The sequence below is a fragment of the Lipotes vexillifer genome, unplaced genomic scaffold (genome assembly GCF_000442215.2).
Source record: "Lipotes vexillifer unplaced genomic scaffold, Lipotes_vexillifer_v1.1 scaffold2030, whole genome shotgun sequence".
In the NCBI taxonomy this organism is placed as follows: domain Eukaryota; kingdom Metazoa; phylum Chordata; class Mammalia; order Artiodactyla; family Lipotidae; genus Lipotes; species Lipotes vexillifer.
In genome coordinates this window covers 468,836-481,610 of record NW_006791849.1, presented here as the reverse complement: position 1 = coordinate 481,610, position 12,775 = coordinate 468,836, and the positions used below count along the sequence as shown (strand labels likewise).

The 12,775-nt window shown below is 44.1% G+C and overlaps 1 protein-coding gene across 1 annotated transcript in view; it reads right to left on the bottom strand.

Moving 5' to 3' along the window:
- The window catches only part of CCDC60 (coiled-coil domain containing 60), a 164,566-nt gene that overhangs the window by 135,205 nt on the left and 16,586 nt on the right, over nucleotides 1-12,775 (bottom strand). The gene's annotated exons all lie outside the window — the stretch shown is intronic.

Sequence of the window (12,775 nt, the reverse complement as noted above, 5' to 3'; positions counted from 1 at the left end):
GCACGTTCTATGATGGTTCAGTAGCGGAGGTGGAGGGACGTGGCCCAGGAAAGGCAGCCAAAGAGTTGTTTCAGGAGAAACTATCAGAAGTCAGGTGGGGACAAAAAAGTAGTGAGAGTGACTGTGTGTGGGCTGTGTTTGTCGCCTTCCCAACTCTGCACTCCATGATGTCACATTGGTAGCTTGAAACTGGCCACAATGGGAGGAATATTTACACCCCAGAAACTGGCAAACACTACAAACTAGGATTTTTTGTTTGTTTGTTTTGTTTTGTTTTTCCCAGAGAGCTGGTTGTAAAACATTTACCAGCACATCCTGGGGGGCAAAAACTTCTGTCTGGATAGACCCACTCCTAAGAGGCACTGTCCCTAAACCCCAAATCCCTTCATAGCATCTCCCATCACACCGTTTCCTTTGCAATTGTGATGATCTATGTATTTATTATTTCTACAGTGTTTCCTTTCCTAGTTCTACCACTTACTATCTCCGAAGTTGGGGAAGTTGGTTAACCTCTCTGTGCCTCAGTTTTCTCATCAATAAAATGGGTATAAGAATAGCACCAAAACTTATAGGGCAGTTTCTTCATGGCTGTCATGGAGAATTGGCATAATACATTATATTTAATATTTTAATACATCTAGTCTTGATCATAATCCAGTGACATAGGCATTATTATCCACACGAGGAGGTCCCTAGGATTTTAAGTCTCAGAGTTGGTAAGTGGCAGAGGCGAGATAGGAACACACGTCTTTTGGAATTCCAGAGCCTGGGTGTCCAATCACCACCTTAAACTCCCCCTGAAGCTTCTGTCTCCTCCCTCTTGCAAGTCGGCTTCCCACCACTCGGCCTTGGGCAAGCCCTGGTGTTCTGCTGGGAGCAAGAAAAATGGATGAATTTTCCTCATTCCCTTCAAAGAAAACTTTCTTGTCTCAAAGAGAGAGCGAGAGAGGAATTGGTTGAAGTTCATTTGGAATTCTGAGTTCATTATCCACATACTTAAAGCCTGTCTAGATGACAAATGTAATGTGAAAAATGGAGATAATCACCCACGTGCTTGGTCTCTTCAGTGTCGGAACTGCTGTATATTAGAAACATCTGGATGGCTGGAAAAGGAGCCAAGCCGAGCTTTTCTTAATGAGAACGTGTGTGGGAATGAAGGGGACCCCCCCCTCCATTTTGTAGATGAGGAAACCGAGATCCCCAGACGGGAAGTACCTTGCCTAAGGTTACATGGACTTTTGGTGGCAGAGCTGGGGTATAAACTCTCGGCAGTGTGGTTTCAAGCCCAACACACTGACTTTGGCAGAAACTGCTCAACATGGTGCCAGGCACGGAGTTTCGCATGAATAGGCATGTCGTAAGTGATCTGGGAGCAAGCTACTCATGAAAATGCCTTACTCTGATAAACAGGGCTGCTGCTCTGATGAAAACCTCCATCTGCAGATGAGGAAACTGAGGCTCAGAGAAGTTAAGCAACTTGCTTAGGGTCACACAGATGCTGGTGGGGTTGAACAGGATTGGAACCCATTAGGTCAACTGGCCACAATCACCTCCTCTTCGGCACCATAATAATGCAACTGTTGATTGAGTATGTGCTACGTGCCAGGCATATCATGACTAGAAAGGAACTGGAGAAGTATTCAGAGCTCCCCATTTAACACTGGGGAGTTAAAGTTGCTCCGGGGTTGGGTCAAGGTCAGCCATCTCGCTTGCATTTCAGTACTTTGTAAAGACACCACCACCTACTCTGCAGCTTAAACCTGACATTTCCCCCCTCTCTGCCTGATTCCAAGTTTTCCGAAATTCAGTCATTCACATACAATCATCATAATCTATCATAGTATCCATGCACCACTTCTTTTACTATGAATATTTTTCTTTACATTAACATTAAACAAACAACCATATCTACTTTAGTTCCTTCCCAAGCAATAATATCCACGACACTATGACTTTGAAGTGCTTGTTAGAGTTTTCCTAATGCACCATCAAAACTCACACATAATTATCAAGATTAAAAGTGGCTGTACATATAAAAATCATCCTTTGTACCACTGGTGGCTTGTACCAGCCTCTAGGCAACATGGCCCTGGTGCTGTGTGAAATCTACATCACGTCTGCTGACGAGGTGGCCTGCCCAAGCACCAAGATGTCTCTGAGAGTGGGAATTCTTCAGTGGATGCTTAAGACTCAGCGCTTTCAAGAAACCAGTTAGGACCAACCCTGGGACCCTGGACGCCACGGCTAAGGGAGGCGGGATGGCTCTCAGGCACCATTCTCCTTATGCATCAGCTCTAAACCTCAAGCCTCTTCAAAGGGTGACACTAAACCCCAACCTTACAGATGAGAGCTCAGAGGCAAAGCGGCACAGCTGGCCAGAGGCAGGCCCCACCACTGAGCTCAGGTTAGCCTGACTTCAAAACCTAGACCCTGAAATACGATGCTTGGCCACCATCCTGGCCCCGGATCCCCAGATCTGGGAGGGTCCCTGGACGGGGCCATCACAGGAAATCAGCAGAAGCGCTTTTAATTGCAGATGTAGGCTTCAGCTGTTGGGGGGTTTTCCAGCGACAGGAAGGGGTACCCAGGCAGGTTCTGCAGGAGGGAGAGTAAAGAATTCCAAGGTGGTCTTTCTCTCGAGGTCTGGAGAAAAGCCTGCTCCTGATGAAAGGAACGACTGCGGGCTTAGGAAGCAAAGCTGCGAAGAGAAGTGGACGGATGCTGGGGTTTGTTTTAGAAAACCTAAACAGCAGCTTAGGAGAGTTTCTGAGATTCTGATGAGGGGAAAACCGAGGCCCAGAAAACCAAAAGTGTCTCGACCAAGACCTGCTAGCCTCTAAGTGGTAGACCTGGGATTCCAACCCAGTTCTGACTGTAAAGGCAGCTGTTCGCCCTGACACACAGGTCACTGAGTCATTCGTTCACTCACTCACTCACTCACTCATTCCACAGCTATTACTGCTCCATCCAGGCCTTGGGAATAAGTGGGGAACGATGTTTGAGATTTGGGCTCTGGGAAAATCCCTGGAATTTTCTGGATTTCAGCCTCTCCACCCCCTGCCCTCAGCGGACACAGGCATCACTTGGGGGTCTTGCATTTTTTTTTGGTTAATTATCTCAAAGATCTGTTCTGCTGATGTAGACACAACCTCACGATCTTGCTCTCCTACAGAAGGAATCAATTCCCCCGCAACAGTTGCTTAATGAAGAAATATGAGGACGTCCCAAGGAATGGATTCTTGTAGCGAGAGCCAAGGCGCCCAACGGCTGGAGGCATGTAGGCTCCAGGGCTCAGGCTGATTAAAAAGCTGCTCACATCTTTTAAACCAAACAGTCGGAGTGCAAGCGTTTTTGCCGAATGTCTCCACGCTGTTATTACCGAGCATCTGCATTTCAGCCTCTGAGTCCTGGGCTGATAATGGGATGTCAGAAATATTGCTGAGATGGGCAGGGAGGAGTGGAATGCTCCACCCGTGCAGCCCCTTCATAAAGATTTCAGACCCTCAAGCGCAGTTTTAAAGAGCTGTGTTGAAAAGACCCTTCTCTCTCACCCATCCCACGGCGAGGTGTGTTTGGGATTGTTGCCTTGTGAACGCAGTACATGGTTTCATCTTGGTGAAGCACTTCTTTTCTCAAGCGAATGTGGTGTCCTGGACCCATTCCTGAGCCGTAAGTGAGCACAGCAATTTATTATTATGACAGCTTAGGTGTCGGTCCCAAATGTGGAGCGCACCACGGGCCTGCCAGCTGCCTGACATTTGGCAACTTTGCCAAGAACTTAACAACAATGCGTGATTATATTTGATATGCTTTCCTTAATTCCTTATGAATACTGTGGGCTGGAGAGAAACTAAACTTTAAAAATGGACTGTGTTGCTCTGAATCATCTCGGTGCGGGGATGGGGTGTGGGACTGAGCCAGACACTGGGGGAATTTCCGCAGGTCCTGGCAGTTCCGGGCAGGTTGAGTGACTACTGATTCTGACCGGGTCTCAAGCCGGGTCTGGCTGGACTTCCCCAGTGTTTGATAGAGAGGTTTGTGTCCACATCCCCAAGCCTATTTTATTCATTTGTATGTCCTGCCTGGCTCTTGAAGGCATTTATTTAAATTTGAAATCCCTGCTTTAAGGAAATGAATTAAGAGACATAAGTCTGGGTGACAGAGGCACTTACTGATGCCCTTGGCAGGGCTCTGGACTCCCGTTTCATCACATTCATTCATTCAACAACCATTCACTGGCACCTACTCTCTGCCAGGCCCGGTGCAGGGTACCAGGGAGGTAGCAGACAACAGGAACTAATGCTTGCTGATAATTACCACTTGCCAGACGCTGCTTCAGTTCACAACCCATTTATCCTCATAACAATCCCTTGAGTAAGTACAATTATTACCTCCATTTTATGGATGGGGACACTGAGGCTCAGAAAGGTGAAGTAACTTGCCTGTGGTTGCACAGCTGGTGAGCCCATGTTCTTAACTACCGCACACCACTGTTTCTCTGGCAAGGCTGGTTCCCAGGGAGCTTACATTAGCTTCCAAAGATTCATCTGGCTTTAAACTCCTGCTGCCCTCTGAAGCTTGCCCGCTCTGCAGATTTGAGAAATGCAATTTGATGCAAGTGTTTTTTAACCCAATAAAACTGGAAAGCGTCTACCTCCCCCTGAGGAATGCCATTTGTCAGCCCTCTGCTTGCAATTTTCACCCCTTTCTGGGCTTAAAGGGAGACTCTTGGAAGATAAGCCTGGGAAGCTTTGTGCATCGTAAATCTTTTGAAAACCTACACTGCAAGCGTTTTCTCTCCAAATATGGCGACTTCTCAGGCCTGGACTCGGCGTCCGTTCCTCTAGCAGAGGCAAGGAAGGCCCCATAAAAGGTCATGCTTGTGTAGTTTTCATCTCCTGTACAAACCTGCCTGCCTGCCTGGTTTTTATCTCTTGCTTCCCTAGTTCTGCAGCCACGAGTTCTATCAGCTGAGACGTGCACTGGGATGTTGGTACTTTACCTTCCCAGGGTTCCCCCCCTGTCTCCAAAGAGAACAGGTTTTATTCCCTACCCCCACCCCGCTTTATCCTCCTCTAGGGTATGAATCAAGAAAAGCAAGAAAGGAGAAAGGAAAAAAGAACTGCCACGTGATCAGGTGAACACCGGCAAAGGAGAAATAATTAGCGCTGATTAAATTTGGGGTGTTAAGAATAAAATGGCAAGTGAGTGGAGGCTAGCCTGAACCGGGAACGGCGATGCAACCTAGCCACGTTAATTAAGCGCAGGGAGTCTCCACGGAAACCTAAGTTGGCGACACTGATGAACTCATGTTAATTACATGGAAATCTCTGCACTGCAAAATGGTGCTTGGGAAAGGGCGGGAGGAAATGGGCTCCATATGCCTTGATGTATTCAAGCAAGTCAAGGCTTCTGTTGCCGTTGATGACAAACCAAATTTCAGGCGGTTTCTTTCATGGTAGCAAACTCTAAGTTTAGAACTCTGAAGGCGTAATTCTTTCTTGGCTGGCAAAGGGTTATGCCCGGTGCCCCCCTGGTCACCCCAGTCCGTCTGCGCTCTCCCTGTACCTCTGCATGATCCGGCAACAAAAGGGTTAACAGCTGGTCCAGTGTCCTTGCCATACTGACTGCTGAACATTTTAATATTGTTTGCTCTCATCTTCAGCTATTACTAGACAAGAAAAGTGAGGCTCAGGCGACTGGCTCGAGGCTGTACAGCTATAAAGGAGCAGATCTGGAGTCTGAGCCCAGGCAGTCCTGCTCTAAAGCGCCCTCCTCTTCCCTCCATCTTCATCCCCCATCTCTTTCCGCCTCCTTCTTCTCAGCTTTATTGAGATATATTTCACATACCATACAACTCACCCACTTAAAGTGTATAATTCAATGATTTTTAGTACATTCACAGATGTGTGAATATCACAGTCAATATTAAAACATTTTCACTAGCTCAAAGAAGAAACACTTCGGGTATCACTCCATTGTCCTACAGACTCCTCAGCCCCTGGAAACCACTAATCTGCTTTTTGTCTCTATGGATTTGCCTATAATGATCATCTCATATGAACGGATCCTACAATATGTGTCCTTTTGCGTCCGGCTTCTTTCGCTGAGCGTCATGTTTTACAGGTTCATCCGCATCGCTGCACGTGTCAGTACTTCATTCCTTTGCATGGTCAAATGATATTCCATTGTACGGATGGGCCACATCCTGTTTACCCATTCATCTGTTGATGGACACTTGGGCAGAGCTCACATGTTGACCTCCACGTCGTATAAGCTTATTGAAGGTCACAGTTAAGGGTGAACCTGGGACTCAGACCCAGGTCTGCCTCTGTGGCTCAGGCACACAAAGGCTAAAATGGAGATCTCGTTCCATATTATTGAGGAAAGATGTGAAGCTCCTATAAGTTGAGTGCAGAATTTGGGGGAACTTGGGAAACGTAGGATGTGGGATTATCATGCAGGGAAGGAAAACTGTATGATTCCACTGCATGTGGAATGAGGGGAAGAATGAGACTTGATGGCTCTTTCTGGAGAGGTATAAGACTCTCGTGTGAAAGGTGAGGGATGGACGTACTCCAGAAGGTGGGAACATGGGCCTGAGTGACCTTGAAGAAGTCTCTTAGCCTCTCTGTGCCTCAGTTTCCTCCTCTGTAAAACAGGGAGATGGTAACAGTGCCTACTCTTTAGGAATGTATGGAGACTAAGTGAGTTAATCTTTGTAAAAGTGGTTAGAACAGTGCCTGGTACACAGCAAGTACAAGGGTTTGCTATTACTTCTATTATTACCTAGGAGGAGTCTTCTGGGGTGCTCACCTTGATCCCACAGGTACAGGGAGGTGAGTCCCCCGGAGGCCGTATTTGTTGGAAGAAACATTCACTGGCCCACTGTCCTTGCTCTGGACCCCAGTTTTCCTAGCCATCAAATTAGGAGAATAGGTGCATGTATTCTAAGAATGTTAAGATTCTCTCTGACTACTTGGATTTCCTCTAGGAACATCCCCCCGCTCCTCCAGAGCACAGTTTCTTGGTCTACGTGGGAGTGGGGTCTCTCAGGCCTTCCAGCATCCTACACCCCGTTGCTGCTTTCTCTCCCCTGATAGGTGTGGATGCAGCACAGAGCAAAGGGTAAAAACAAGGGTTTCAATAAAAGGCAGAAGGGGTTACTGGCTCCGCATGGTTGACCAAATCTTTGAGCCTCTTTATCCTCAGTTTTCTTATCTCTAAAGTGGGGACAAGAAAATTATCTCCCTTCTATGGTTGCTTGAGGATGAAATGGGTGAGTGCATGGAAAGCACCTCAATGCAGGCAGTACATAGGAGGAGGTAAGCTCTCAGTGCATCTCAGCCTATTATGGTTACTATGAGGCCAGAACTCCAGCTGGAGGCTTGGATCTTTAGAACATTGCAATATCGGCCCCAATGCCCTTCACTTATTAAGCAGACTGTGGTCCCTGCAATTTGTGAGTTTACTGGAGAGAGACCATCTCTGATCTTCAGCGGTTAGGCCTGTGTGTTTCCCATCAAAGTGAGCCTCCGCCTGCATTCTAATCACATCCCCCAGTCAATACCATATATTTCTATGTAAAAGGGAACAAATTGCACACAGACATCACAGAATATGAAAGCTCCCAGCAACACTTTCATTGTTCAGGCCGCGTGCTCTACTCACTGCTTCTGAGAATACTAAGTTAATTGGCAGTTCCATTTATCTCACTTTGCAACTGATAGATCCCGCTGCCCTTTAGTCTGTAAACACATCTTGGTTATTTCTCTGATCCCACTTTCTTCTAGCGCTTGCCTCTGACCACAAAACACACACATATCCGCGCGCGCGGGCGCGCACACACACACACACACACACAACCAAAATCTACATTTGTATAATGTGACACTGTGAGGGAAGAATGGATAAGATTTGATACATTTGGCGGTAAGGTCTCTATTTTTCTTTTTAAGCAATTAAGTAAATACAAATGAAAAAAATATACAAAGTATGCTAGAGTGTTTCCTTTTCTTAGACATTTATTCATGTAATAAATATGTATATGTTTTGTGTGCCCATTAACATGCCAAGGACATGCATGTTGATATTTCTCTAACCTTTTTCTTTCTTTCCATCTCCCCTGCAATCAGTCTAACCAGTGTTGACCTCAGGTTGGAGGGATGCATGAGCTTTGGAGCCAGAGAGAACTGGGTTCGAATCCTGCTTTACCACTAGGGGCATCACCTACAAGTTTCATCTTCCCGACTATCAGGCTGTTCATTGGTAAAATGGAGCTTACTATACACTCACAGTTGAAATGAAATAATAGTAAATGAAATGAAATAATATTAAGTGAAATAATATTTGTTAAAATGTCTGTTATTTACAATAGTCAAGATATGACAAAAGCCTCAGTGTCCACTGATAGATGAATGGATCAAGAAAATGTGGTATATGTACACAATGGAATATTATTCGGCCATGAAAAGGAAGGAAATCTTGCTATTTGCGACAACGTGGATGGATCTTGAGGGCATCAAGCTAAGTGAAATAAGTCAGACAAGGACAAACACTGTATGATCTCACTTATATATGGAATCTAAAAAACACCCCCAAACCCAACTTAGAGAACAGATTGGTGGTCACCAGAGGTGGTAGGGTGGGTGAAATGGGTGAAGGGAAACAAAAGGTACAAACTTCCAGCTATAAAATAAATGCCATAGGGGTGTAATGTACAGCAGAGCAACTATAAGTTAATACAGTATTGCATATTTGAAAGTTGCTAAGAAAGCAGATTTTAAGTTTTTATTACAAGTAAAAAAATTCTGTAATTATGTATATGGTGACGGATGCTAACTAGACTATTTGCGTTGATCACTTCGCACTATATACAAATATCGAATCATTACGTTGTACATCTGAAATCAGTACAATATGGTATGTCAATATGGTATGTCAATCAATACAATATGGTATGTCAATTATACCCAATTGAAATAAACAAATAATTTTAAAATGTCTATCGCAAGGTCTCTCACTATGTTCAGTAATGTACTACTTTTCATCTGCCTCCCATCTCCACTGAGTTTTCTGTTACGCCCCAGAGCCTGCCTCAGTCTTTCCTTGTTCACTCCCAGTCGCCCTAGATTCGTATGCTGAATGCTCCTTCAAGGAGCTTTTCCTGAAGCCCTGGAGCAAACGAGGTGTTCTTGCTGCTCGCTCCCCGGGACAGCCTGTGTTCGCCTGTCTGCCACGCTCGTCGCGGTTGAAATTCTCTGTCCAACACAGATCACCTCCTCTAGTCTGAAGCTTACACAAGGGCGGGGGCTGAGCTCTGTGTATCAATTATAAGACGCACCAGCGAATTACTCATAGCATTTCAGATATCAAAAAGGAAGAAAAACTGGAACCAACTCAAACGTTCATCAACAGGCAAATGGATAAACTCTGACATATTCATCTGATGGAACACAATTCAACAGTAAAAAGGAACAAACTACTGGTTTACCCAACAATATGGAGAAGTCTCAAAAACATGCTGAATGAAAGAGACCAGAGACAGAAGGAGTATATACTGTATGATTCAATTTATAGGAAATTTGAAGGCAGGCAAAACTTATCTACAGTGATAGCAAGTAGACCAGTGGTTGCCTGGGGCTGGGGATGGGAGGAAGGCATTGAATTCAAAGGGGCAGGAGGCAACTTTGGGGGATCATGGAACTCTCCACCTTGACTGGGGTGCTGATTATGTGGGTACATACATTTGTCAAATCTCATTCAACTACAGACTTAAAATGTTCGCTTTTTCTTTTCCCCTTCTGGCCGCACCATGCAGCATGCATACCTTCCCATGACCAGGGATCAAACCCGTGTCCCCTGCAGTGGAAGCACGGAGTCTTAACCACTGGACCACCAAGGAAACCCAAAATGTTTGCATTCTATTACACGTACATTATACCCCAAAAGTTGATTAAAAATAAATGAATAAAGCAAAAACAATTAAAGAAGGAAGGAAAGAATGAATGAGCAAACAAGACAAAACAGAAAAAAAAAAGGAAGGAAGAAAGAAGGGAAGCAGGTTTCCTAGCTTGAATTCTCCTCAAGCTGGAGCTTGACTTCTAAGTAGGATGTGGCGGTTAGTGAAATCTTATCATTATCACTGGGTTTAAAAAGAGAACTGACAAAAATCGTATTTTCAAAGACACTGGAAAGCCGTGGAAATAAAAGAAGGCTAGATGAACTAAAATTCCAGCAAGAGAAATGTCCTTCCTAGAAATTATGAAAGCCATAAGACCATGGAGTGACATCTTTAAAGTGCTAAAAACAAAAACAAACCCCCTGCCCACCTACAGTTCTGTATCCAGTAAAAACATCCTTCAAAAATGACAGCAAGGGCTTCCCTGGTGGCGCAGTGGTTGAGAGTCCGCTTGCCGATGCAGGGGACATGGGTTCGTGCCCCAGTCCGGGAGGATCCCACAGGCCACGGAGAGGCTAGGCCCGTGAGCCATGGCCGCTGAGCCTGCGCGTCCAGAGCCTGTGCTCCGCAACAGGAGAGGCCACAACAGTGAGAGGCCCGCGTACCGCAAAAAAAAAAAAAAAAAAAAAAAAAAAAAAAAAAAAAAAAAAAAGTGACAGCAAAATAAAGACATTACAGACACACAAAAGCTGAGGGAGTTTGTCAGCAGCAGTCATGCACTATAAGAAACACTAAAGCAAGTCTCCATCCAGGCTGTAGGAATCCGGTCCCAGATGGAAATAGGGACCCACAAGAAAGAACAAAGTGATCAGAAAAAGCAAGTATTCATTCACACTGGTAGAAAATTGACTGTTTAAAGCAAAATTATTAACTGTTTTATGGCCTTATAATAAATATAGAAAAAAGCAACAACTGTAACAGAAAGCATTGAGAAATTTGATTTTGTTAAATTTAAGCACTTCTGCTAGCACAATTTACAACAGCCGAGACATGGAAGCAACCTAAATGTCCATCAACAGATGAATGGATAAAGAAGATGTAGTACACACGTACACACACACACACACACACACACACACACACACACACACACAATGGAATACTACTCAGCCATAAAAAAGAATGAAATAATGCCATTTGCAGCAACATGGGTGGACCTAGAGATTATCATACTAAGCGAAGTAAATCAGACACAGAAAGACAAATACCATGTGCTATCACTTATCTTTGTGTCAGCACTTGGCACACTATCTGGTATTGTGCTTAGCAGAGCTCACTGGGTGAACATATAAAGATGAAACATCACTTATATGTGCAACCTAAAATATGATACAAATGAACTTATTTACAAAACAGAAACAGACTCACAGACATAGAAAGCAAACTGAAAAAAAGGAAGAAAAAAATCCCCCCTTTTTCTCCTTTTCACACCTCTTGGGGTCAACCTCAGCAAACATAGATAAATAGATAGATAGACAGGTAGACAGACAGATACAGATAGACATTTTAAAAATTATAATTCTGGTCACTGTTCATATATGTTTGCCCAGGACAATCTCAATTTATACCTGTCATGCCAGTGTAATTAATTATAGCACTCCCTTTCGCCCTGAAAATCATCCATTTTGGACAGTAAATTACATGACCACACTCATTATACTGTACATATTAACAGCACCTCCCCGGTCCCGCACCAAACTATACATAACAGTCATCTTTCTATGTCTGTACATATGGATCTAACCTATTTGTTTCAGTGGCTACATAATATTCTATAGGATGCATGTACATGACATTTTTTTTAACTCTCCTATTGATGAAAATTTTAGGTTGTCTAAAGTTTTAAAGGTAACATGATGAATGCTGTTTCTCAGGGCATGTGGTTCAGATGTGGGAGACCCTGGTTCTCTGGGCTGCAGGGGTGGGCAATTATCCTGAAGTAGATAATTCAGAAATGGTACTCGCGGTGGTTCATTTGGGAAAGAGAGGTTTCTTTCTTCCTGCTGTTATTAAACCAGAGGAATTTAAGCCTGGAGCTGCTAATGGCCATTCTGACACTCAGTGGAGACCTCTTGCCTTAGACTGGAACCACCAAAACTGGAAATAGGAACAATGAACATAGACAGGTAGATTCCCAATGACTTTGTCTAAGCTCCTGGATCCGGCTATAACCGAAGCCACATTCCCCTGGAGTCTTCTATAATGTGAGCCTCTAATTCCTTTTTTGTCTTTTTTTTGTTTTCACTTGTGCAAGTTTAAGGTTTTTGTCAATGGAAATGGAAAGACTTCTAACAAAATATAACTGTGATGAGCATCTATCTACCTACCTGCCTACCTATCTATCCTCAAAAACATATATACGATATATATATATATATATATATATATATATATATATATATATTCAAGAGTATGTGTTCACCAGAAGACATGTACAGAAAACATTCACAGCAGCATTTCTGTAATAGTTCCATCCCCTTCTCCCCTCAAAACAACACAACCCAAAAGTCCTTCAACAGGTAAATGGATAAACTGTGGTACGTTCACACAACAGAATACCATACAGCAGTGAGAAGAACCAAATGACAATTGCGTGTGATAACAAATGCATCTCATAAACATAATGCACAAATGAAGCCAGATCCAAAAGAGTATATATTGTATGATTCCACTTGTATGAAGTTTAAAAAACAGGCAAAACATATTGATGGTGACAGACATCAGGATGATGATTAACACCAGCGAGGAGGAGCCTCATGTCCGGAAGGTGTCTTGAGGGAGCTTCTGGGGTTCTGGTAATGCTCATTTCTTTTC